This window comes from Giraffa tippelskirchi, chromosome 5 (assembly GCF_054371585.1).
Source record: "Giraffa tippelskirchi isolate mGirTip1 chromosome 5, T2T-mGirTip1v1.2.pri, whole genome shotgun sequence".
In the NCBI taxonomy this organism is placed as follows: domain Eukaryota; kingdom Metazoa; phylum Chordata; class Mammalia; order Artiodactyla; family Giraffidae; genus Giraffa; species Giraffa tippelskirchi.
Window position 1 is genome coordinate 161,440,275 of NC_137279.1, and position 24,547 is coordinate 161,464,821.

A 24,547-nucleotide genomic window follows, 5' to 3' on the forward strand; every position below is an offset into this window, starting at 1 on the left:
AGGGTGAGGAGTACTAAGTTGCCTATTCTCTGGTTCAAACAAGCTGCAGTCCCCTAAATAGGTCCTGCTTCCACTCGTTTCTGTGCGTGACATGGAGTTCCCTTTGTCTGAGACACCCTTACCCTGGGGACCCTTGGTAAATCTTAATCACCTTCCAATATCGATCTTTTGGGAGTTTGTCCAAGGGTGTGTTACTCACCCCTCCATGGTGCTTCCCCTGGTCCCCATCCTAGCATGTACTGCACTATGACTGTCTGCTCAATTGTCTATTTCCTACTCTCGACTGCAAACTACATGCACAGTCTGCTTTTTGGACTTTTTGGTAAGGCTGACACACAGAAGACATTAAGTAAATGTCTGTTGACTCAATATTATCACCGATGTCTTCTTTAGCCTGCACACATACCCATTTTATTCCTATACTGGAAGTCTGCTTGGAGTGTTGAACCGGAGTTCTACCACTGCAACTCAGTTCGTATGTTGAGGTTTTAAGTGCATTCAAACTAAAAACAAACAAAACAACCAACCCATGAAAGGGGGCCCAGAGACCTCTGCTCAAGTTGTAAGTCAATATCCTTGGTAAACTAAATAAGGAAAGAAAGTCGCCTGCTTGCTATTCTTTTTAATAACTAGCACAAAGGAGCTCATGGGGTTTCTTAATAGAGAAACCATACAAAAAGGTAAAAGGGCACTTACAGTGTACCATGTTCTTTTTTTAATCTCCTTTAAAATGATCATGTGTTTTTCTAATTGAGAAAGGCTTATTTATAAACCAGATCTGAAGAAAAAAATCCATGGCCTAAATTTACTCTGTTTCCCACGTGCATCATTTCTGTTTCTTTTGAACCTTGCAAACCAGTTTATGACAAACAAATCATGTCTTGTAAATTAAGCAACTGGAGAATCTGAGATGGGAATGGTTGATGGCAGGCTTAGAAAGAAACCACCATATATCACACACGGTCTCAGTATTTCACTTACTCACCAACCTGGCTGGATCCACTGATTTTAATGGTGTGAGACATATTTCCAGGTACATCTGAAATCAATGATCACTTACTAATCATACCTAGCCTGAAGCTTTTTTTAGGCAAAAGACCAATAAATTAAGAGTGTAGCATTCAATAGTTTGGAAATGGAGAACGGAATGTCAGATGGAAGGGAGAATTACACCAGGGGAAGAGAAGGATGTGGAATGATGGAATAACCATCTTTGGAAAGGGAAATATTTTCAGTTGAAAGCAGCTGGTTTCCATTTCTATGAAAGCAATGAGCATAAATTTCAGTAAGGGAGGATTCAGATTAACTGAGAGAACACTGCCTAACTTACAAGACTAGAAGACATGATGAGTTGGTATAATATGACATTCTCCTTTAAAAGGATCTTTGCAAAAGGACAGCCATATCAGTTTCAGGTGGCTGAGGAACTGTCCGAAGAGAAGGGAATGGATCACATAGATGACTTCTAGTTTTTATCCTTATTACTGTCATTGTTCTGGTCCCGAGATTCTGTGATTCATTTCATTTACTGTAAAGCCAACCTCTTGGATCTCAACAAAAGAACAATCTTGAAGAGTAACATTTCTGAGAATTTTGAATTCATGAAAATGCTTGTGCTGAATTTATGGGCTTATTTAAATAAAAGCACACAGGCTTCCTTTTAAATTGCAATTTAATAAAATATATTGAGTGGCTATGAAGTGCAAATTCTGTGAGAGGTGTCAGGAGCATGGAGATAAAACGTGAGTCTCAGTCCTCAGTCCAATGAAGGAGAGAAAATGAGCCCATGAATTACTGTGATGTAAGTGAGACTAATAAGTAGCATTACAGAAAGCCAAACCGTGGGGCAACAACAGCAAAACAAAATAAAAAAAAAAAATACAAAGGAAACATGTAGTTGGGCTGTCAAGTGCTGGAAAGAATTTGAGGAAGAGGTAGACTAAGAAGTTGGCATGAAAAAGTCGTAAGATGGTAAATGTTATAAACATTATAAACAAAGACACAGAAGTATGAATATTTGAATCATGCCTGGGAACAGGGAATGGCCTCGTTTAAGCTGAACAAAGGTTGCTGTTGGGAAGTAATAAGAAAGAAAACTTGAAAGTGGGCTTGGGTCATAGAAGTGACCCAGTATGTGAATCTCTAAAGGTGAGGCTAGAGATGTTTATTATCCTTAGGTCAAAATAAAGTCATTTCCTAATTATTTTCCTCTCAATTGGAAGAAGTCAGATCAAATTTATTATGATGTTTTTTAACAGAATTCCTGATATTGAAAGTTACAATTCAGACAATTAACAAATAGCTGCTAAACACACACACAATCTTTAGTTTCCCAGCCACTTAATGCATCCATAAGGAGCCAATATAGATTGGATTGCCTAGTGGAGGACCAGCTAATAGAATGGCTGTGGCACTTTCAGTAAGGGTTTAAAAATATTACCACAGTAGATACCTGACTCTGAAAAATCTTTCCAACTAGAAGCAGAGAAATGCCACTGTCAGCTATTTGGGGGAAAACCAAAAAACAAACTATGATATGCCTAAACATTAGAGCTGGCCACTTCTGCAGGATTTGCAAAGCATTGTGGGTTTCCAATGAATAAAGAAAGAAGAGAATAAGTTCCCAACCAGTACTTGCTACTGCTAAGTCGCTTCAGTCGTGTCCAATTCTGTGCGACCCCATAGACGGCAGCCCACCAGGCTCTGCCGTCCCTGGGATTCTCCAGGCAAGAATACTGGAGTGGGTCGCCATTTCCTTCTCCAACCGGTACTTACCTCTCAAGAAAACAAAAGAATGTTTCAGGATGCTGTGTAATGTTATAGAAAGGGCAGAGGTTTTGGAAATAGGTAGGTCTGGATGGAAATTTTAGTTCTGCCACTTGTTGTGTGATTAGGCGTGGGCAACTCTCTGAACTGCTCCATCTTCTCACTTCTAAGGTGGGGTAATGACATCGAATGTGAAACCTTATTGTGAAGAACAGATATACTGTAAAGGACCTCCTGGCACAGCAACTGACCCAGGCAGGTCCTCATTAACAATATCTAGTATTACCAGTCGGAGAAGGCAATGGCACCTCACTCCAGTACTCTTGCCTGGAAAATCCCATGGATGGAGGAGCCTGGTAGGCTATGGTCCATGGGGTCGCTAAGAGTCGGACACGACTGAGCGACTTCACTTTCACTTTTCCCTTTCAGGCACTGGAGAAGGAAATGGCAGCCCACTCCAGTATTCTTGCCTGGAGAATCCCAGGGACGGCGGAGCCTGGTGGGCTGCCGTCTATGGGGTCACACAGAGTCGGACACGACTGAAGCGACTTAGCAGCAGCAGTATTACCAGTAATCCTTATTCTTCACCTTCACTTGGCACATTTAAACACTCACATAAATCACACACACACACACACACACACAGGTACTACCTATGTCTCCTGAAATCTGTCCATCAAATCTTATGGAAAATCTCAATAAATTAAATAAGCTCTTCTGAAACGCCGAAGTCTCTTCTTGATTGGTGCAGAGACCACATGGGGAGGGTCGGTTTTACATCATCACACAATTCACCTGTCAGTCCATAAACTGGCTTTGATCCCCTCCAGTCAGTCTGTTCCCCTGAGCTTAATAATCCTCTAGCTTGACAAACTGTCTGAAACATTCATGTTTTCAGTGGCATTTACGTAAAAACTCCAAACAAGAACATTTCCAGTGAAATGTTTGCGCTCATCCTGGTCCATTAGCACAATCACTGACATGCATATGTGCGCACGGATGTAATCTCCAGTGCAAGCCACATGCTGGCACATCAGTAACACAGTGTTAACTTGTACCAAGTATTTCCCTAACACTTCCTCCAAGGCAGTCATCAGACCCATTGCTTAGGAAGTAGGATGAAGGTGAAATATGTTCAAATATGTTCTTAGTCACTACACGTAATGGGTATATGAAATTTCTTTTCTGTTGACTGTTGTGTACCTTTGAAAATTTCCACAATGAAAAGAGAAATCAAGTAAGAGAGGATTTAGAGACATGGAGTCTAATGCTGACCTTAGGGAATGTTAATTTGAACAATTCTGTGCCAGTCACTGAAGGAAATAAGATCAATAGGGGCTGCAGAGCCCAGTGTTTAACATAAAATTACATACCTACTTACAGTCTTCCTAAGTGGGAAAAGTGCAGGGAACCATGAAATCTCATAATACGCTGCTGCTGCTGCTAAGTCGTGTTAGTAGTGTCCGACTCTGTGCGACCCCATAGACGGCAGCCCATCAGGCTCCTCTGTCCCTGGGATTCTCCAGGCAAGAATACTGGAGTGGGCTTATAATATGAGAGGCCCAATTTACTCTAGGGGGTCAGGGCAGTACTGCTTAGGGAAGTGGCAGGGTGAACAAGCACTGTGCGCTGAGGCGAGAGGGTGAGGGCAATGTCCCAACCAGGAGGACAGCCTGGCTGATGGAAGGAGAAAATGGTGGGGCACCTTTGGCACATCTGATTTTTGCCTCCTAATAGTCCTGGTAAAAAGAAACAGAATTTAAGTAACTGACTCAAAGTTGCACAGCCAAAACTACTCACTAATATTAGCAACTGCGATTTCTCTTGCAGATCCTCTTAGCAAATATCAGTTGCCTGACATTTTATACACCCTACGGATGTGTATACAGTGAGATGTGTATAGGCCAGGTAGCTGAGTCATTGGGATTAGAAACCAATGGAGTTCTAGGTCTCAAATAGTGTCACTAACTAAAAAAGCATGAGTTGGTGTGCTTTCCTTAGGCAGGAATAGGTACAGAAGCCCTGGAGATGAGCTCATGAGCCAGGTCTGGGTCTTACTGTGACTGAGAACAGGCCAGTCCAGGGTGGTGTAGACTTGGGTGCGTAGCTAGTGCCTGGCCTGCAGAGAAAGCTCCACTATGGGGTGGGTGGGGGGATCATCATTATGATGGCAAGGGAGCAGGTTATTTCTGCCTCACGCTTTCCCCTGAAGATTGTATCTCTGTACAGAACTGCCTTCCTATCACCAATCTAGAAGAACGTCACTCAGCCTGGTGGTCATACAGACATCATCACGTGTAATGCAAATTTAAACACAGGGCTCCTCAGGCAACAACAGAGCTCTGATCCTATGCTGCTGCTCAACCTCCCGAGGAAGAAGAGAAGCTTCTGGGGAGCTGGAATCACAAGGACTTGGTGAGAGAGTGAGCATGGAGGGGGAGGAGGAGAACAAAGCCTTCAGGGCGGCACCCTGGGCCCTGGATCCTTCTTCAAAGATGAAGTCCATGTCTGGAGTTGCCTCTTCGGCTCTAATTAACCAAGGGTTAGGGAAACGGGGGTCTGGGAACCCTGCGCTAGTTGGGACAGGACTTGTAAACACCCACCTCCTGTCTGGTTTCCCTTAACCTTTCCCCAAGAACAGTGGCCTTAGGCAATGGGAAACAAAGATCAACCCCAAAGGGCTAATTTTAGTTCTCGTTGTAACATTTGGAGACGCAGCTCTTCCCTTTGCTGTGCTGGGACAAGACAAACACAAAGCTCCTTATCCTCTCTGGTTAACCCGATACAGGCAGACTTCTGCGAAGGACAAGCTCCAGCCTGGGCCGTGGAATCTTATCAGTGAGCTTTCTCAAAGAAGAGGGTGGTCATAGCAGATTCAGGTGCTCTTCATTCACCCACTCACTCTACACTCATCCATCTACATACTTAGTCCCTTGACAAATGTTTCCTTAGCACGTGCCATCTAACAGGCCTAGGGGTTGACCCTGGATGCACAGAGATGAGTAAGATGAACTGGCTGCCTTCCTGGAGGCCTGGGGAGAACAGCCAGAATCAGACATTAAGTCACAAAAATGACTATGTAACAACAGTGGTGATCAGTGCAACGAAGGGTACTTGAGAGGCCTCTGGTCTTGTCCAGGGATTTGAGAACAGACTCCTGGGAAGGAGTATTTAAGCTGAAACTTGAAGGCTAATGGAAGCTTCAGGAAGAGAACATGGAAAGGGCTGGACCTGCCAGAATGTGGCCTGACTGGGCAGTGGTGATGTCACTGAGGCTATAGCAGGAGGGGAGGGTGTGCAGAGAACTGGGGGCTGTGAGGCTAGAGGCGATGCAGGGGCAGCATGAAGGTCTATGGCACATGCCAAGTGCCAAGTGCTGGGGAGTAAATATGACAACCAGAGGGGAGGCGATGACAGGTTTCAAGCAAGGCGCCTGAAAATCCCAACTGTGCTTTGGTTATCCATATGACATCAGCTGGGTTTCCATCCCTCTGATTCTGCCCTGTGAAGACAGCCTCCTCCCACATCCTGCCTTGTTCGATCAACAAACAGGTTTTCATCATGTGTCTACTTTGTGCCAGCTATGTGTCATCAATGGCATGCGACAGGAAACAGGACAGGTCCTGACATTCTTGGAGCTTACATCCCAGCAAGGAGCGTCAGCCAGGAAAACACATGTGCCAGAGAGGAAACGAGCAGGTTGATGGGGAAAAGAGAAACCTGGGAGGCTGCCTTTGGACGGCGCAGGCTGGGTGGGTCTCTGCAGAGAGGACCCTGGATCTGAGGCCTGAGGAATGATCCTGGTCCCCCAGAAGAAGACTTTGGCAGAGGGGAGGGTGACCGTAAAGCCTGGGGCCTATGCAGCCGAGTAAGTGGGGCTGAGCACAGAGCCTGAAGAGCACAGCTGGCAGAGAAGGGGCATCCCCATGGCACAGGGCCTCCTCGGAGTGGGGGTGATGCTGCACGAGCAGCTGGGAAACTATGAGTGGCCTGATCTCAGTGACTCTGTGAGATCACCTAGGCTGCAGTGTGTGAGAGAAACAGCAGGAGGGCACGAGCGGAAGGAGTGAGACCCAGACGGCGTGCTATGCGCTACTGCCAACAGCACATCACGCTGTGTCACCAGCCAGCGACTGGCTTCACAGTCGTGGACAGGTTACTCCACCTCTCTGCATCCTAACTGTCCTCTTCTACAGGGGCAATAACACCCCCTACTTCACACAGGACTGTTGTGAGGATTAAGTCCAAGTCGTCATTGGTAAAAACAGTGCCTGGCTGAGGGCTCAATCCATCTCGGCTACTCTCACGTCCTCACTGTCCATTTCCTGTCCTTCTTTGCTACTGGACTCTGAGCACCTCATCTTTATCTGCCCAACACTTGTCACTCTGTAAAGTAAATAGGAGTCACAAATGGTTTCAGGAAGACTTAAATGGGCCCACAGACACATTTGCTTTGGCTGATGCAGAGACTTCGAAATTTATGACCATGAATGTCTTCAGGCTGCAGGTGCTCTCCCCAGATTCCTGGGCCCGTCCCCATCTGTCTTGTCTTATACCTGCCAGAGTCTTATGTGTGGACTGCCTCTCCCTAATAAACACTCTGTGAACTCTTAAAAATGTGACTGTTTGGAATGTCTTTCACAAATGTAAGTGACACATAAACCACCGAGTAACTCTCTACCCTTGTCTCCACCCCCCAAGGGGGCAATGGGCCACAGGGTCTGACTTTCCAACGTTTCTTCATATAGTCATTCGTCGTGTATTTACTGAGTCCTTTCTAGGTCCCAGGAACTGGGAGAAAAAGACAGAGTCTACCTCAACTGAACCTCAAACTAGTCCCCACGAACAAGGATACTGCAGTCTTCTTGGATGTAAAAGGTGCACTAATGATATATCACCCTGGAGAGTCTAAGCCTTTTGCACAGATTATCTTATTTTGTTCTTATAATAACTCGGCAGGGGTAAGTTACTCTCATTTGCAAACAAACGAAAGACCAAGGAAGCTAAGTATACTGCCCCAAATGACACAGCCAATAAATGGCAGACTTTGAATTCCTGGCCCTTGTCATCAATCAAGGCAATGCAAGCATGAAAGAGTTAACTCCATTTGTAGAAAAGACCTATAAAGTTTTCTCCTTGCAACATGCTACAGGCCTGAGAAAAATCTAGACACTGACCACCACGTGGAGACAGAACGTAGATTGGCTTAGACGGCAGGAAAAGTCATGACAAGGGGGCTGGCAGAGAATAAGGAGAGCCTTGGATTCCAACAGAGTTCTCCATGGGCTCCACGTGTCACCAGTGACACATCTGGAAACAGAAAAGAGAAGTCGGGAAACAGAACACGGCCCCTGTTTCGCCAGGAGTTACAAAAGCATATTTTTGGGTAAGACGATGAGATTTTGCCAGGTGGTGCCAGGCCAGAGAGCAGATCTGCACGGCCCAGCGAGCTCTGCCTCCAGAGGGACCCTCTCTAGTATTTCCCAAGAAGGCCTGGCACACGCCGGGAGATCACCGGGGCTGCCTCTGCAGACACACTCTGAGTGGAGCAAGACTCCTCTCTGCGAGCCAGACACAGAGGCCTGGAAAATACATCAATGTCTTTGAGACTCAGCCGCCTTACCAGTCCTGAGATGTCCTTTCTGGATGTGAGTGCTACTCAAGGCTCCTGAGCTGTCACTTGATCTAAATCAATGGTTCTTAACCAGGGAGATAATGCCTCCCAGGGGCCAGCTGGTTGTCTGGGGACATTTTTGTTCTCACTGATAGGGGGTTAGAGAGATATACTACTGACATTTAGTTTGTGGATGCCAAGGATGGTGCTAAACACTCGACAACACATGACTGCACAGCTGCACAATAAAGAATGAAGATTTTGGAGTACAGAACGAAGCAGGGCAAAGGGTAATAGAGTTTTGCCAAGGGAACACATTAGTCATAGCAATCATCCTCTTCCAACAACACAAGAGAAGACTCTACACATGGACATCACCAGATGGTCAACATCAAAATCAGATTGATTATATTCTTTGTAGCCAAAGATGGAGAAGCTCTATACAGTCAGCTAAAACAAGACCGTGAGCTGACTGTGGCTTAAATCATGAACTCCTTATTGCCAAATTCAGACTTAAATTGAAGAAAGTAGTGAAAACCACTACACCATTCAGGTATGACCTAAATCAAATCCCTTACGATTATACAGTGGAAGTGACAAATAGATTCAAGTGAAAACCACTACATCATTCAGGTATGACCTAAATCAAATCCCTTACGATTATACAGTGGAAGTGACAAATAGATTCAAGGGATTAGATGGGATAGACAGAGTGCCTGAAGAACTACAGACAGAGGTTCATGACACTGTAAAGGAGGCAGGGATGAAGACCATCCTCAAGAAAAAGAAGTGGAAAAAGGCAAAATGGTTGCCTGAGGAGGCCTTCCAAATAGCTGAGAAAAGAAGAGAAACGAAAAGCAAAGGAGAAAAGGAAAGATATACCTATTTGAATGCAGAGTTCCAGAGAATAGTAAGCAGAGATAAGAAAGCCTTCCTCAGCGATCAATGCAAAGAAACAGAGGAAAACAATAGAATGGGAAAGACTAGAGATCTCTTCAAGAAAATTAGAGATACCAAGAGAACTTTTCATGCCAAGATGGGCTCAATAAGGGACAGAAATGGTACGGATCTAACAGAAGCAGAAGATATTAAGAAGAGGTGGCAAGAAGACACAGAAAAACTATACAAAAAATATCTTCACGACCCAGATAATCACGATGGTGTGATCAATCACCTAGAGCCAGACATCCTGGAATGTGAAGTCAAGTGGGCGTTAGGAAGCATCACTATGAACAAAGCTGGTGGAGGTGATGGAATTCCAGTTGAGCTATTTCAAACCCTAAAAGATGATGCTGTGAAAGTGCTACACTCAATATGTCAGCAAATTTGGAGAACTCAGCAGTGGCCACAGGGCTGGAAAAGGTCAGTTTTCACTTCAATCCCAAAGAAAGGCAATGCCAAAGAATGCTCAAACTGCCACACAATTGCACTCATCTCACATGCTAGTAAAGTAATGCTTAAAATTCTCCAAGCCAGGCTTCAACAGTATGTGAACCATGAACTTCCAGATGTTCAAGCTGGATTTAGAAAAGGCAGAGGAACCAGAGATCAAATTGCCAACATCCCCTGGATCATTGAAAAAGCAAGAGAGTTCCAGAAAAACATCTACTTCTGCTTTATTTACCACACCAAAGCCTGTGACTGTGTGGATCACAACAAACTGTGGAAAACTCTTAAAGAGATGGGAATACCAGACCACCTGACCTGTCACCTAAGAAATCTGTATACAGGTCAGGAAGCAACAATTAGAAGTGGACATGGAACAACAGACTGGTTCCAAATCTGGAAAGGAGTACGTCAAGGCTGTATATTGTCATCCTGCTTATTTAACTTATATGCAGAGTACATCATGAGAAACACTGGGCTGGATGAAGCACAAGCTGAATTCAAGATTGCTGGGAAAAATATCAACAACCTGAGATATGTATATGATATCACCCTTATGGCAGAAAGCAAAGAACTAAAGAGCCTCTTGATGAAAGTGAAAGAGGAGAGTGAAAAAGTTGGGTTAAAACTCAACATTCAGAAAACTAAGATCATGGCATCAGGTTCCATCACTTCATGGCAAATAGATGGGGAAACAATGGAAATAGTGAGAGACTTTATTTTCTTGGGCTCCAAAATCACCGTAGATGGTGACTGCAGTCATGAAATTAAAAGACGTTTGCTCTTTGGAAGAAAAGTTATGACCAACCTAGACAGCATATGAAAAAGCAGAGACATTACTTTGCCAACAAGGGTCCACCTAGTCAAAGATGTGGTTTTACCAGTAGTCATGTATGGTTGTGAGAGTTGGACTATAAAGAAAGCTGAGTGTCGAAGAATTGATGCTTTTGAACTGTGGTGTTGCAGAAGACTCTTGAGAGTCCCTTGGGCTGCAGGGAGATCCAACCAGCCCATCCTAAAGGAAATCAGTCCTGAATATTCATTGGAAGGGCTGATGCTGAAGCTGAAACTCAAATCCTTTGGCCACCTGATGCAAAGAAGTGACTCATTGGAAAAGACCCTGATGCTGGGAAGGATTGGGGGCAGGAGGAGAAGGGGACGACAGAGGATGAGATGGTTGGATGGCATCACCGACTCAATGGACATGAGTTTGAGTAAACTCTGGGAGTCGGTGATGTACAGGGAGGCCTGGCGTGCTGCAGTCTATGAGGTCGCAAAGAGTCGGACATGACTGAGCGACTGAGCTGAACTGACAACAAAGAATTCTCTGACTAGCTGGTGGCTCCAATTATCATAGGGCAGAAGAAGCCCAGTAATTATTTTCTCCCCAATTATGGTTAATTCTCTGCAAGTTTCTCTGAGCTCTCCAGGTGGATCAGCAGTAGAGAATCCACCTGCCAATGCAGGAGACATGAGTTCGATCCTTGGGTCAGGAAGATCCCCTGGAGAAAGAAATGGCAACCCATTCCAGTATTCTTGCCTGGAGAATCCCCATGGACAGAGGAGTCTGGTGCGCCACAGTCCATAGGGTCACAAAGAGTAGGACACGACTGAGATGACAGCATACATGCATACTCTGCAAGTTAATTCTTGGCTTTTCTAAAACATGACCCCAAAATTAGCTCTTCATATGCCAGACTACAGATATTGGACCCAGCAGCAGCTTCTCGCTGTGGTTACTCCTTATTCCTATTTCTTAAGAATTAAGGAGAGGGCAGGAAGTGGGGTTTTAACTTAGGCACCATTTAGCCAAGTGGAGAGAAAAATCTCCCTTCCGCTCTGAAACAAGATCATGCGGCTATAAAATTTATTGGACGCAACTCAGGCAAGGGTGTTGGGTGAAAAGAATCAAAGAAAGAACCATGGGCAGAGCTCAGAAGGGCGTAACGAAATCTGCACCTGTTGTCACTCACTTATTACCCCAGATCTCCCAGGCAGCTTCAATTTAAACCAGACAGGCCTACTGCCCACCCTAGCTGATTCTGGCGTTTTTTTTTTACCTATCAGCACAAAGTCAAAACCATGTGCAAGCACACGTGTGTGCGCATGGGTATGTGTGCGTGTCTGCTACAAACACACTGGGAGGGGGAACCTGGAAAAGAGTGAGATTCTTGTTGCGGGGTACAGGCAGGGGCAAGACAGCAAATTTACTAGCAAATGACTTCAGCCCAAAAAAGCCAAATTCCAGATTGCCTGATATTTGCAATTTGAGGCTTCTGTTTTCAAGTCTATTTTGATCAAATCCTCAGAATTAATCTTTTTCATAAAAGGAAAGCAATAGCACCAAATGAATTCAGCTGATTGGAAAGGCAGAAAGTTTCCCAACAACAACAAAAAAAGGAGAGACTGCTGAAACATAAAAGTATTATTCCATTTACCCTCTCAAGGGCCCTATTTTCACATGCATTTTAAATATCTACATATATACTTAGGTATCTGTATGTATTATTCTTTAACCTTTAAGTTTCTAAGACAGTTTTAAAAAGGCCAAAATTATTGAAATTAGCAGGTCCGGCAGGAGATTCACTTTTCTAAAGGTCTCTTTACTCTCTTGCATTCAGTGTAGTCACACATCTGATGGTCTCATGTGTTCAGTTTTCATGAAGGTGAAGAAAGTTTCCTGCTGTGTGAGGTCAGTCACTTGGTGATCGGCCACTCACCCGCATGCTAGCCGAACGCTCCTCACCCAGAGGAGTCCCCTGGCCCCAGCCAGGGGTTGGTGGCCAGGAAGAGCAGCTAGGAAACTTCCCTGTTCACACTGGTAAGTAGGGCAGGATTTTTTCAAGTTCTAGAGAACAGAAGAGACTTAAGTGAGGGGGATAGTCACCCCACCTTTCATATTCAAAAGCACCTCTAATGTTGCCAAGGGGTCCACCCAGGATGCATTAGCACCAACAGGTACCATCAGAGACTCCAGAAGCAGGTAGGCCTTGGTTTGAGTACCAGCCACCAAAGGCAAGCTACCTTACTCTACCAGCCTTATCTTCCCTGAAAAAGAGGAGGAACAGTTTTGAAAGTTGAAATGAAATAACCCAGTTTAAAAAAAAAATCCGTACATGTCTTTAGTATTCTGTATGTATCCATAGTATTTTGAAAGTACTTTGTAAACTCAAAAGAGACAGGCAGATAACAGTTTATAAATCTCTCAGGAAACTTTCTGATCTCTGTGTCCTTAGCAACCAATTCCATACCCACAGACATTTAAAGTTAATCTTCAGCTGAAGAGGGGTGCAAGGTGGGGATGGAGCACTTAGGTTCTGAAGACAGATCTGAGTTTGAATTCAAGGTCTATCACTTATTAGCTGAATGCCTTTGGGCAAGTCAGTTAAAAGATTCCCTCTCCATAAGGAGGAGGGGTAAATGATGGCATCTCAAACTCTCAATAAAAGTCAGATTGTGTGTGTGTTCCTCATCTTTATTAATAAAGTTTATTCTCAGGCAGTGATTAAGATGGGAAACTGTTACATGATCCCTGAAAGACATATCAGTTCAGTTCAGTTCAGTTCGGTTGCTCAATCACATCCAACTCTTTGCTACCCCATAAACTGCAGCACACCAGGGTTCCCTGTCCACCAACTCCTGGAGCTAAAACAGGAGCATATACTACCATCAAGTAGGTAATATATAGCATGTAAACTACTACCCATGTCCATACACTTGGTGAACATCAAGAGTGGCTGTTTCTTGGGACTTCTTTGGCAGTCAGTTAAGACCGCACTTCCACTGCAGGAGACGCGGGTTTGATCCCTAGTTGGGGAACTAAGATCTGGCATACTGCAGGGTGCAGCCAAAAAAAAGAGTGGATATTTCTTTCTGGCTTAGCTGAGATTGACTTATCTGTCATCCCTTGCTCTGCCCTAAAGAGCAATTTCCAATTGATAAGAACAGATTGAGAGCTAAGCTATATGATGTCCCCAATCCAGTCCCACGTTCATGAGACAGCAGGAGGCTATGGAAGTTAAGTGACCTGCCAAGAGTCCCACCTCTAGCAGATGACAATCTTGGCCCCAGAGAGGAAACCACCCATCTCCCCATCCCTGCTCCACCTTTTCGAGCCACCCACACCATCTCAGGCAGATGGGAAAAGCCACTCCTCAGGGCTGCCCAGAGGGGAGGCTGTACTTCATGAACAACTGCTAAGCTAACTCCAGCAACCACTTCTGTGGCAGGTGAAGGAGGAGGGGGAAAAATCAAGTATCTTTTTCAAATGCTTTGATTGAAGGCATACACATTTACAAATATACCCGGCCAAGTCTGCTTCTCACTGGCATGAGCAGACAGAATGCCTGCAACCCACAGAACCTGATGTGAAATTTCAGCCGAGGCAGAGTGAGTCACTTCAGCTGTGGAGGGAACGCAAGGTGACCGGCCCTCACCTCCACCATCCCCATCTCTGTCTCCCTGGCCATGAGTAAAGCAGCAGCTATGCAGTCCATGCCACTGGATCGGTGGCGGCCTGAGGCCATCTGTTTCTGTCTGGCAGGCAGGATCCCAGCATGAGCTGGTTCCAACGGGATTTTTGTGGGGAGGGAGGCAGAGGAGGCCCCAGCTGCTGTCACCAGACAAGGAGGCGCCTTCTCCTCACCTCCATCCTGGGCGCCCTCCACGGACCTGAGTTCCCAGCTGTCCTGTGGCTAGAGACTCTTCTTGCCTGACTCAGAATATAAATGTGTCATCCCTCCAAAGACAACATTAAAAACAATTGGGTGTGTTTATTCTATCTGTGATAAGGAGTGGAGGCTGGGGTAGAAAAATCAGACTTAACTCTTTTGCAGGTGGTACCATCTGTTGCAAGACTTTTACTTCCCTCAGTCCACACATGCCTAGCATCCTCAAAAGGGTTTGAAACAAAATAATAATCGTGATGATAATAACCAAGCCTGTATCAGCACTGCCTGACCTGTGTTAGAGAACTACAGGCAACTGCACTCCTTTCTTCAACATTAATCTCTCCAAAAGCAACTTGGATTGCCACAGTCATTCCTGTCCACTCATTCAACACGTACTGATTTAAACTGTCTATTTCCAGATATAGTTCTAGGCACTGGGGAGCAAGCAGGCAAGTCCCTGCCTTCATGGAGCTTAGATGACATTTGGGGGACTCTGGCAATTAAATATCATTTAGACAACTAAACAATACAAAACAGTAAACAATGCATTTCCAGAGAGTAGTAAGTGCTGCTGCTGCTGCTGCTAAGTCACTTCAGTCATGTCCAACTTTGTGCGACCCCATAGACGGCAGCCCACCAGGCTCTCCCGTCCCTGGGATTCTCCAGGCAAGAACACTGGAGCGGGTTGCCATTTCCCTCTCCAATGTATGAAAGTGAAAAGTGAAAGTGAAGTCGCTCAGTCATGTCCGACTCTTCGCGACCCCATGGACTGCAGCCTACCAGGCTCCTCCGTCCATGAGATTTTCCAGGCAAGAGTACTGGAGTGGGGTGCCATTGCCTTCTCCAGTAGTAAGTACAATGGAGACTTAAACATGGAGTGTAGAAGAAACCCACTTGAGATGGTCTCCCTGAGGGAATAACTTCTAAGGTGAGAACTATGAATAGGCCACCACATTTTGGTGTTAAACAATATTGTGTTGGTTATTTATAGTCCTAAATTACTGTTTTTTTTAAATATAATACTGCTATTTCAGACATCAGTCAGCAACTGTCTTTTTTAATTGACTTCAGTTGATTTTAATTGACTTTAGTTGATTTGTGTTAGTTTCTGGTATACAGTAGAGTAATTCAGTTATACATATATATAAAATGGCTTCCTTCATAGCTCAGTTGGTAAAGAATCTGCCTGCGGTACAGGAGACCCTGGCTCGATTCCTGGGTCAGGAAGATCTGCTGGAGAAGGGAGAGGCTACCCACTCCAGTATTCTTGGGCTTCCCTTTTGGCTCAGCTGGTATAGAATCCACCTGCAATGCAAGAGACTTGGGTTCGATCCCTGGGTTTGGAAGATCCCCTGGAGAAGGGAAAGGCTACCCACTCCAGTATTCTGGCCTGGAGAATTCCATGGACTATACAGTCCACGGGTCGCAAAGAGTCAGACAAGACTGAGTGACTTTCACTTTCACTTAGTTGATTTACAATATTGTGTTAGTTTCTGGTATACAGTACAGTAATTCATTTATACATATATATAAAATACTTTTTCATATTCTTTTCTCTTATAGTTTATCACAGGATATTGAATATAGTTCTCTGAACTGTACAGTAGGACCTTTTTGTTTAACTATTTTATATATAGTAGTGTCTGTCTGCTAACCCCAAACTCCTAATTTACCTCTCCCCTACCCCCTTTCCCCTTTGGTAACCACAAATTTGTTTTCTACATCTGTGAGTCTGCTTCTGCTTTGTAAATAAGCCCATTTGTTCTATTTTTCAGATTCCACAAATAAGTGATATCATATATTTGTCTTTGTCTGACTTCACTTAGTATGATCATCTCTAGGTCTATCCATATTGCTACAAATGACATTATGTCATTCTTTTTTATGGCTGAGTAATCTTCCATCGTGTATATGCACCACATCTTTATCCACTCATCTGTCAGTGAACAACTAAGTCATTTCCATGTCAACTTTCTCCTCCTTGACTCTACCATCCAACTGCTCCCTCCTTCTGTCCTGGACACCCTAATGACAAGTACTCCTGGCCCCTCTTTGCTACTCAGCTCTGATAATCTCTCTGCTGTGACTCATCTTCCACTGGGGAAGGGGAGGAACTGGGTCCCCAGCAGGGCCATCTACTGGATTCATAGAAAGAAAGTGAAATCGAAAGATGCTCAGTTGTGTCCAACTCTTTGCTACCCCAAAGACTATACAGTCCATGGAATTCTCCAGGCCAGAATACTGGAGTGGGTAGCCTTTCCCTTCTCCAGGGGATCTTTCCAACCCAGGGATCAAACCCATGTCTCCCGCATTACAGGTGGATTCTTTACCAGCTGAGCCACAAGGGAAGCCTGCTGGATTTATAGGGAGAGGGACAAAACCACCTGCAACAGTCTAAAGCAGAGGAACGGCCTGAAGGCTCAAGTAGGATGAGGGAAAGGGTGCAGGGGTTATTGTTAACAACTCTCCATGAAGAGACAGCAGCTCTACAGGGAGCCCAAGGGAGAGGGGTGGTGGTGGTGGTTTAGTTCCTAAGTTGTGTCCAACTCTTTTGTGACCTCATGGACTGTAGCCCACCAGACTCCTCTGTCCATGACTTCCCAGGCAAGAATACTGGAGTGGGTTGCCATTTCCTTCACCAGGGAATACTGAAAAAAAACTTTTCTGGCATTTATTTTACATGATGCCAAGATCTATTCCTTGGCATCATGTAAAATAAATAATGAAAAACCAATACTGTTATTTTGCTCCAGTACCACTATAGGAAAAGGAGCCTGCTGATTTTCTGAAAAATCAAAGAGGCAGAGGAGAATTTCAGTCAAAGGGATTGGCAGATTCAAAGAATCCAAGGCAGAAAAGAACTTGGCATTTTCTAGGAGCCCAAGAGAAGCAGAGGTGGGTGGAAAATGGGAGCGATGTCCTAAGAGAAAGGGGAAGAATTAGGTAGAGGTCAGGATCATGACCACAGTGAAAACTCTCACGCCAAGGTCTACAGGGAAACGCATACACACACAAACACACACACACAGCAGAAGGAAAGTCAGGCGTATGTAGTTTGTCATGGGAAGAGCAGTTCTAATTTTTCTACCTAAAAAACAAAAGCTTATTTCCACCCTCCTCTTCTTCTCATCATGATCTCCTGCCAGAAAAGCCTTACCTTGCAACAGGTTCCCAGTGTTAGGGCAGAGGGAATCCATATACCAGGTGGGTAAGATGGAGGCACATCCCCCTACCTCAATTTTCCAAAGTTAAAAAAGTACAGACATGTGAGAGAAATCTTCAAAGCACATGAAAACAGCTACAGAACTGTGAAATCTACTGTAACTCTGATTCTTCTGTGCCAATTTTAAATGGTGCCATTTTCATCAAATTTAACTACCTCCTCTAAATAATCCATTTCCCAGGCATTCAGTCACACTATATCTGTATAAGGTTTTACTTACCATTGATGGAGAGCCTAATACTTGTTCTGCATTACGCCGTGTGCTTTATATATGATATTGCTTTAATTCCTCACAAGAATAAAGACAGGAATATCAATCTCATTTTCTGGGTGAAGAAACTGAAACTCAGAGATCTTTAAGTCACAAAACTGGTAACCGAAAGAGTCCAAATTTGAACCTAGATTTCTCTGGTTCTAAAACCCATCTTCCTTCCAATATAAGAAGAGCCCTGCAAAAATTCTGATCCTCTTAAGACTAAAACCACAACCAGTTCCTCTGATTCCTCAAAGCCTAATTCCTTCAGAACAGGTACATTGTGAAGCCCTCCTTGACCACTCTGGCCACAACCATGCTTTCTTTTACCCTGAATAGCACTGCATAGTGGCAACCATTCATGTATTCCCTGAATCATTTAAGTGAGCACATACTATGCACTAGGCATTGTTCCACACTGATGATACAACAGGAGACAAGTTAAAGGCCATGCTCTCAGGGAGCTTATAGTACAGTGGGAAAGACAGGCAACAAACACATAGAAAAATCAAATCCTGCCAGGCCCCATGCAAGTCAGAACTAAATTTTATATATTTTCTTGGGGTTCTTTTCCACTCTGTTTCCAGGATGGGCTGCACAGCTATGAATTGCGAGGACTCTGGATGCTCCTGATGCAGGGAGGGGTAGAAAATGCAGGAGGGACACAGCCAGCCCAGGAAGGGTCTTCATTTAAGTGCAAGAGTGGCTCCAGGGATGGGGAGTCACTGAAGGGATTTCACTAGGGAGGAGCATGATCAGATCTGCGTCTTTACAAGGATCCTCTCTGAGGGAAGTGTCTTGGAAAATAGACCACAGAAAGGAAGGCCAGTGCGCGATACACCAGCTGAGTCACATACTCAGTGCCGGAATCCACTGAGGGAGGTTTTTCTTTCCAGCTGACATTCTGACCTTCCCCACTATCAGAGAAGGCCAAGGTGCTGGACGGTGCTCACAAAACCCCCCCCATCTCAGGCCTATGACAAGGTTCTATGATACAAATTCTGATATGGGCAAACCATCCAGAAGAGGCTTCTGTCCCTCGGCTATCATGTTCCTTTGCCCAACAGTTCCCCGCCATGACACCCTGGTATTCTGAGTGGCAACAAAGCTTTCAGTGGGACCCTTTATCCAGTTGTGGACCAAGAAAAACAAACATGCCGGTACAGCCCAGCAAAGGAAGCTCTGGCAGCCTGCCCCATTGGTCAGGTTTCCTGACCTCTAAACAGATTTCCCCTCATGGCACATGATCCTCTAAGGCTATGAAAGGACTGGGAGATGGGCAGCAGGGTTTGGAAAGGCTGTGTGGTAGAAAAGACAGGTAAATCTGGCTTCAATACTCCTTCTGTCACAGGTTCACTGTATGACTTTGGGTACAATATTGAACTTCTCTGAGCTTCTGTGCCATCAAGTATAAAGATGGACAGTAATATCTGCTCTCCAGAGCTCTGGCAAAAATTAAAGGAGAAAATACAAATGATGAGTCAAGTTGACTACCAGAGTAGGCACTTGATAAGGATGAGTCAAGTTGACTACCAGAGTAGGCACTTGATAAGTATGTTATCTTTTTCTTGACTTTCTTTTCTGTATTCACTATTTGTTTATCTTGTATGTATGTCTGAGCTCAGTCATATCTGACTTTTTGTGACCCTTTGGACTGTAGCCCGCCAGGCTCTACTGTCCATGGCATTTCTCAGGCAAGAATACTGGAGTGGGCTGCCATTTCCTCCTCCAGGGGATCTTCCTGACCCAGGGATTGAGTCCACATCTCCTGTGTCTCTTGCATTGGCAGGCAGATTTTTTACCCACTGAGCCATCAGATGCTCATGTAGTAACTACCAGATGCAACACCTTGTTCATGAACATGTCATCTTACATAAAAATAATTATAAACAGTAACTGATACCAGTGGAAAACTTGCCACATCCATTGTAATAAAGCAGAACTGTATGGAAATACAATCTAAATCTGCTCCTTGAACAACCAGAATCCCTCCAATCTATCAAAGAACCACTAAGTCTAGTGGAAAAGAGAAGTAAGTAGTCACTTGGGCTTGCCTGGTAGCTCAGTTGGTAAAAAATCTGCCTGCAGGGCAGGAGACGTGGGTTCGATCCCTACGTTGGGAAGATCCCCTGGAGAAGGAAATGGCAACCCATTCCAATATTCTTATCTGGAAAATCCTATGGGCAGAGGAGCTTGGTGGGCTACAGTCCATGGAGTTGCAAGAGTCAGACGTGTTCAGTTCAGTTCAGTCGCTCAGTCATGTCTGACTCTTTGCGACCCCATGAACCACAGCACGCCAGGCCTCCCTGTCCATCACCAACTCTCAGAGTCCACCCAAACCCGTGTCCATTGAGTCAGTGATGCCATCCAACCATCTCATCCTCTGTCGTCCCCTTCTCCTCCTGCCCTCAATCTTTCCCAGCAACAGGGTCTTTTCAAATGAGTCAGCACTTTGCATTAAGTGTCCAAAGTCAGACGTGACTGAGTGACTAAACCACCACCACAAGTAGTCACACAGCCATGTCTGACTCTTTGCGACCCCATGTTCTGGCCCAGGACTTTAACCTGGGTCTCCTGCATTGCAGGCAGATTCTTTACCATCTGAACATCTGGAGAAGATTCCCCACTCTAATGATCATGAGAATCATGCTGCTGCTGCTGCCGCTAAGTCGCTTCAGTCGTGTCCGACTCTGTGCGACCCCATAGACGGCAGCCCACCAGGCTCCGCCATCCCTGGGATTCTCCAGGCAAGAACACTGGAGTCGGTTGCCATTTCTTTCTCCAATGCATGAAAGTGAAAAGTGAAAGTGAAGCCGCTCAGTCATGTCCGACTCTTAGCGACCCCATGGACTGAAGCCTGCCAGGCTCCTCCGTCCATGGGATTTTCCAGGGAAGAGTACTGAAGTGGGTTGCCAGTGCCTTCTCCAATGATAATCATGAGAGGCTAACAAAACTACGGATTTTCAGCTTCTGTTTCCATTCAGATCTCAATCAGAATTCTCAGTGAACTGCCCAAGTATCTCTACTGAAAGGTGTTTTTGTTTTTTAATCTCTACAGGTGATCCTCTCCATGATTTACTTTCTGAGGCTAGTTTGGGAGTCAATAGCCTAATCTGTCTACTCAGACAATGATCAATTCAGACCACCTCACAGCAAACTTTGGAGTTAAGAACTTCTAAATCACAAACAGTAACAACAGAAGAGTGGGATCTCAACATCTCCTTTGAAAATCCAGACTCATGATAAAAAGTTAAGTGCAACCCACATCCTTCTCATCGTGGCAAATATTTCTACAAACCATTTGCAGGAAATAACTGTTGTGGGAGGGTGGTCTAGTCAAGTTTTATCCTCAGCCAGTAGCACTACTTAGTGGTCAAGCAGGCCCTGGCAGCCTGCCACACTCATCTTAGTCTCCAGAAAGTGCCCAGCCCTTGTGTGGCCCTGATAATATGTCCCAAGTATATTTGCAACTTGATACGAAACATTATGTCTTCTCTTTTTGTCAGCCCAGTGAAGGTCAGAAAAGGAAAGAAAAGGAAGAAATGAAGACAGGAAAACAGAAAGACAGATAAGGAGGTTGGGAACAGAAAGACAAGTGGATAGAATATAGGGAGGGAAGGAAGGAAAAACAGACAGGGAAACAGCCACAACTAAAGGAGAAAACATCCCTCCACTGGGATTTAGGGAGGTATGGAATAGAAGCAAAGGCAACCAAAAGAAATTCCTTTAGGAATCCAAGACTTTCAGAGATCCCAAACTGTTAATTAAAAAAAAAAAAACCCAAAAAACTCTTCAGTATGTTAAATTACAAACATATTCAAAATTAGAAAGAATAGCTAGTGAACTCTCAGGTACTTACAACAGTTACATGTAATTTCAATTCATGCCCATCTTGTTTCATCTGTACCCCACTCTGATTCCTTTTAAGACAATTCTAGACTTTATATTATTTTTCTGCACAGCATACAGTTCTAAAGTGCAAGATATCTTTTAGAATGTAATTGCAGTATCATAATTTAAAATAATTCCTTAATATCACCACTATCCATGTTGTGTTCCTACTTCTCCTAATACTTTACTTTCTTCTTTAACAGTTGTTGTTTGAATGAAGGTTCAAATAAAGGCATACATTACAAGTGGGCCATATGCTTCTTATGTCTCTTTTCTTTATAGTTCCTCATCCCTCTCTCTATTCTTCCTTCTCCTGGCACCTTTTTGTTGGTTTTGTTGAAGGAACTAGGTCACCTAACTAGCTTTTTATGCTAGAGTTTATTCTTTGTCACAAAGAGATTTCCCTGTTCTAAGAAATGACTTGAGAACACGTCATTAAAAAAAAAAAAAGTTAATGACTGCTGGAAAACTCACTCAAAAACAGCTTTGCTGAGCAGGTATTCATCAAATAAGTAAGAAACACGTCCTAGAATAGTGCTGTAGCAAAAACACCCCAGAAAATACTCGTGTCCAAAGCTTCTTGGTGTCCAGAAGTTGAGGGCAAGTTTAGGCCTCTTTGTGATCATTGGGATCACTCATTTCTGTTAGTCTCATTAAAAAGCAAAAAGGACATTTAAAAATTCAAAAGAACTTTTCTGGATGTCACACATCTCCAAAATACAGTGTTTTGATCATTCCAGGGTAAATGAATCAGAAATGTACAGACGGCATGGCCCTTAGTAGACACCAGTATGCAAACACTGGGCAAAATATATTTGGGGAAGTCCTGAACCCTACAAACCTGAAAAATACGTCGACAAACTCAGTGAACACCATATGCCTGGATTAAGTCTGTCCTTCTGTTCAAGGGTGTCGGACTCAGAACGTCAGAGACTGCCATTCAGGGAGAGCCACGGCCTCTGCCTGTGGAGAGTGAGGGGAGACGCACCGGAGCTGTGCTTCCACACGGGCCTGCACGGGCACACAGCCACCCACGCCCACCTTGGGAAAGATGCCTTCACAAAGCAGGCCTGGTCACAGGGCCAGTCTTTTTTCATGTTATCACCCCTATCCACCCTACCCTTGAAAATACTCATAATTCCCACTGGACATAGCTCTGACTACTTAAAATTAGGCTCAGGAGGTATTTTCTGATGCTCATAGTATTTGAAGTCAGGACATCCAGAGAGAGAGAGAGAAAAAAAAAAAAAAAACCACAAAAAACCTGTGTGTAAGATATTCATTCATTTTCATTCCTGAGGTGAAGTATAATTCGGCTTTGTGAAGAGCCCAAAGCTGGTTCTTATATTTTAATTTATACTTCATAATTTAGGTATCAGTGAGGATTTAACTAGTGAACAAGCCACGATACTTTTTTGACAAGTATGCATGTGTGCTCAGTTGCTCAGTCTTGTCTGACTCTGTGACCCCCATGGGCTGCAGCCCATCAGACTCTGTCCCTGGAATTTTCCAGGCAAGAATACTGGAGCATGTTGCCATTTCCTACTCCAGGGGACCTTCCCACCTCAGGGATCAAACTCGTGTATCTTGTGTCTCCTGCACTGGCAGGTGGATTCTTTACCACTGTGCCACCTGGGAAGACCTCTAATATGCTAACAAGTAGGAAAACCAACCTAGCAATAGCTTAGCAACACTTATTGTAGAGTTCTTATTACTCAGTCTGCAAAAACTGTAGTGTACTCACAGGGTAGGATTACTATGTTAAAAAAAAAAAATCCACGGACACATAATTTGTATTTGCTATTTTCAAAGTCCACATGGATAATTCATCTTCGCTGATGGCAGAGAGTCCCAGGCAAGCCTCCATATTGTGGTTAACTCTGGACTTAACTTGATAAATGAGGAGTTCATCAAGTTCTCCTTGTTCCCTTCAGGGGTCCTTTCAGAATTGAGCCGTGGAGGATGAGCTCATGGCCCCATTTAGAAATAACTCTTCCAAGGCCACCATGTCTCTCCACTCAACTCCAGCCTCACAGCTTCCAAAGGTCACCACTGTTCTCAGCGTAACGGTGGTGGTGGTTTAGTTGCTAACTCGTCTCCAACTCTTTGGTGACACCAAGGACCATAGCCTGCCAGGGTCCTCTGTCCATGGGATTTCCCAGGCAAGAATACCGGAGTGGGTTGCCATTTCCTTCTCCAGTCTCAGAGTAATATTCAGCACCAATTCTCTGGCATTCAAGGTGACTCTCCTGGGACATGAAAAGAATACATCCAAGTGCCACTCTTCACATTTCATTTAAGTCAACATCACTTCTTGCCCAGTTCACAGTGAAGAGGTTAGTGGGGGCAAGTTATCAGCTTGGTTGTTAATATCTATACTGATGGCAATTAACATGATGATTAGCAGATATTTATGTGTACCCAACGCACAGAGGCTTAACCCGTGTCACTATCATCGGTATACTGTAAACAGACGGACTGACGTGATTAGGGACACACATGTCTATATTCATTAACAGAATGACTTGGTTTATACTACTGCTTTTGTTCAGGCTCTTCAACAGCTTCTTAATTGGTCTTCTCTTCCTCTAGCCTCCCTTGCTCCAATCTACTTTTCACAATGTTGCCAGAAGGTTGTCTAAAAAGCCAACCAACATAACTGCATAATTTCCAACTTAAAAAGTTCTGATGACTTCTTGTCACTTACAATATTTAAAAAAAACCAACAAAAATGCCAGAACAAA

At 44.3% G+C, this 24,547-nt stretch overlaps 1 protein-coding gene and 1 long non-coding RNA gene across 18 annotated transcripts in view; one reads left to right on the top strand and one right to left on the bottom strand.

Annotated features, from left to right (window-relative positions):
* Positions 1-24,547, bottom strand: part of FGGY (FGGY carbohydrate kinase domain containing) — a 486,984-nt gene that overhangs the window by 326,011 nt on the left and 136,426 nt on the right. The window lies entirely within an intron of this gene.
* Positions 18,381-21,700, top strand: LOC145505038 (uncharacterized). The gene is made up of 2 exons (XR_014052730.1): positions 18,381-19,230; positions 20,971-21,700. It is a non-coding gene; the product is annotated as an uncharacterized LOC145505038 (long non-coding RNA).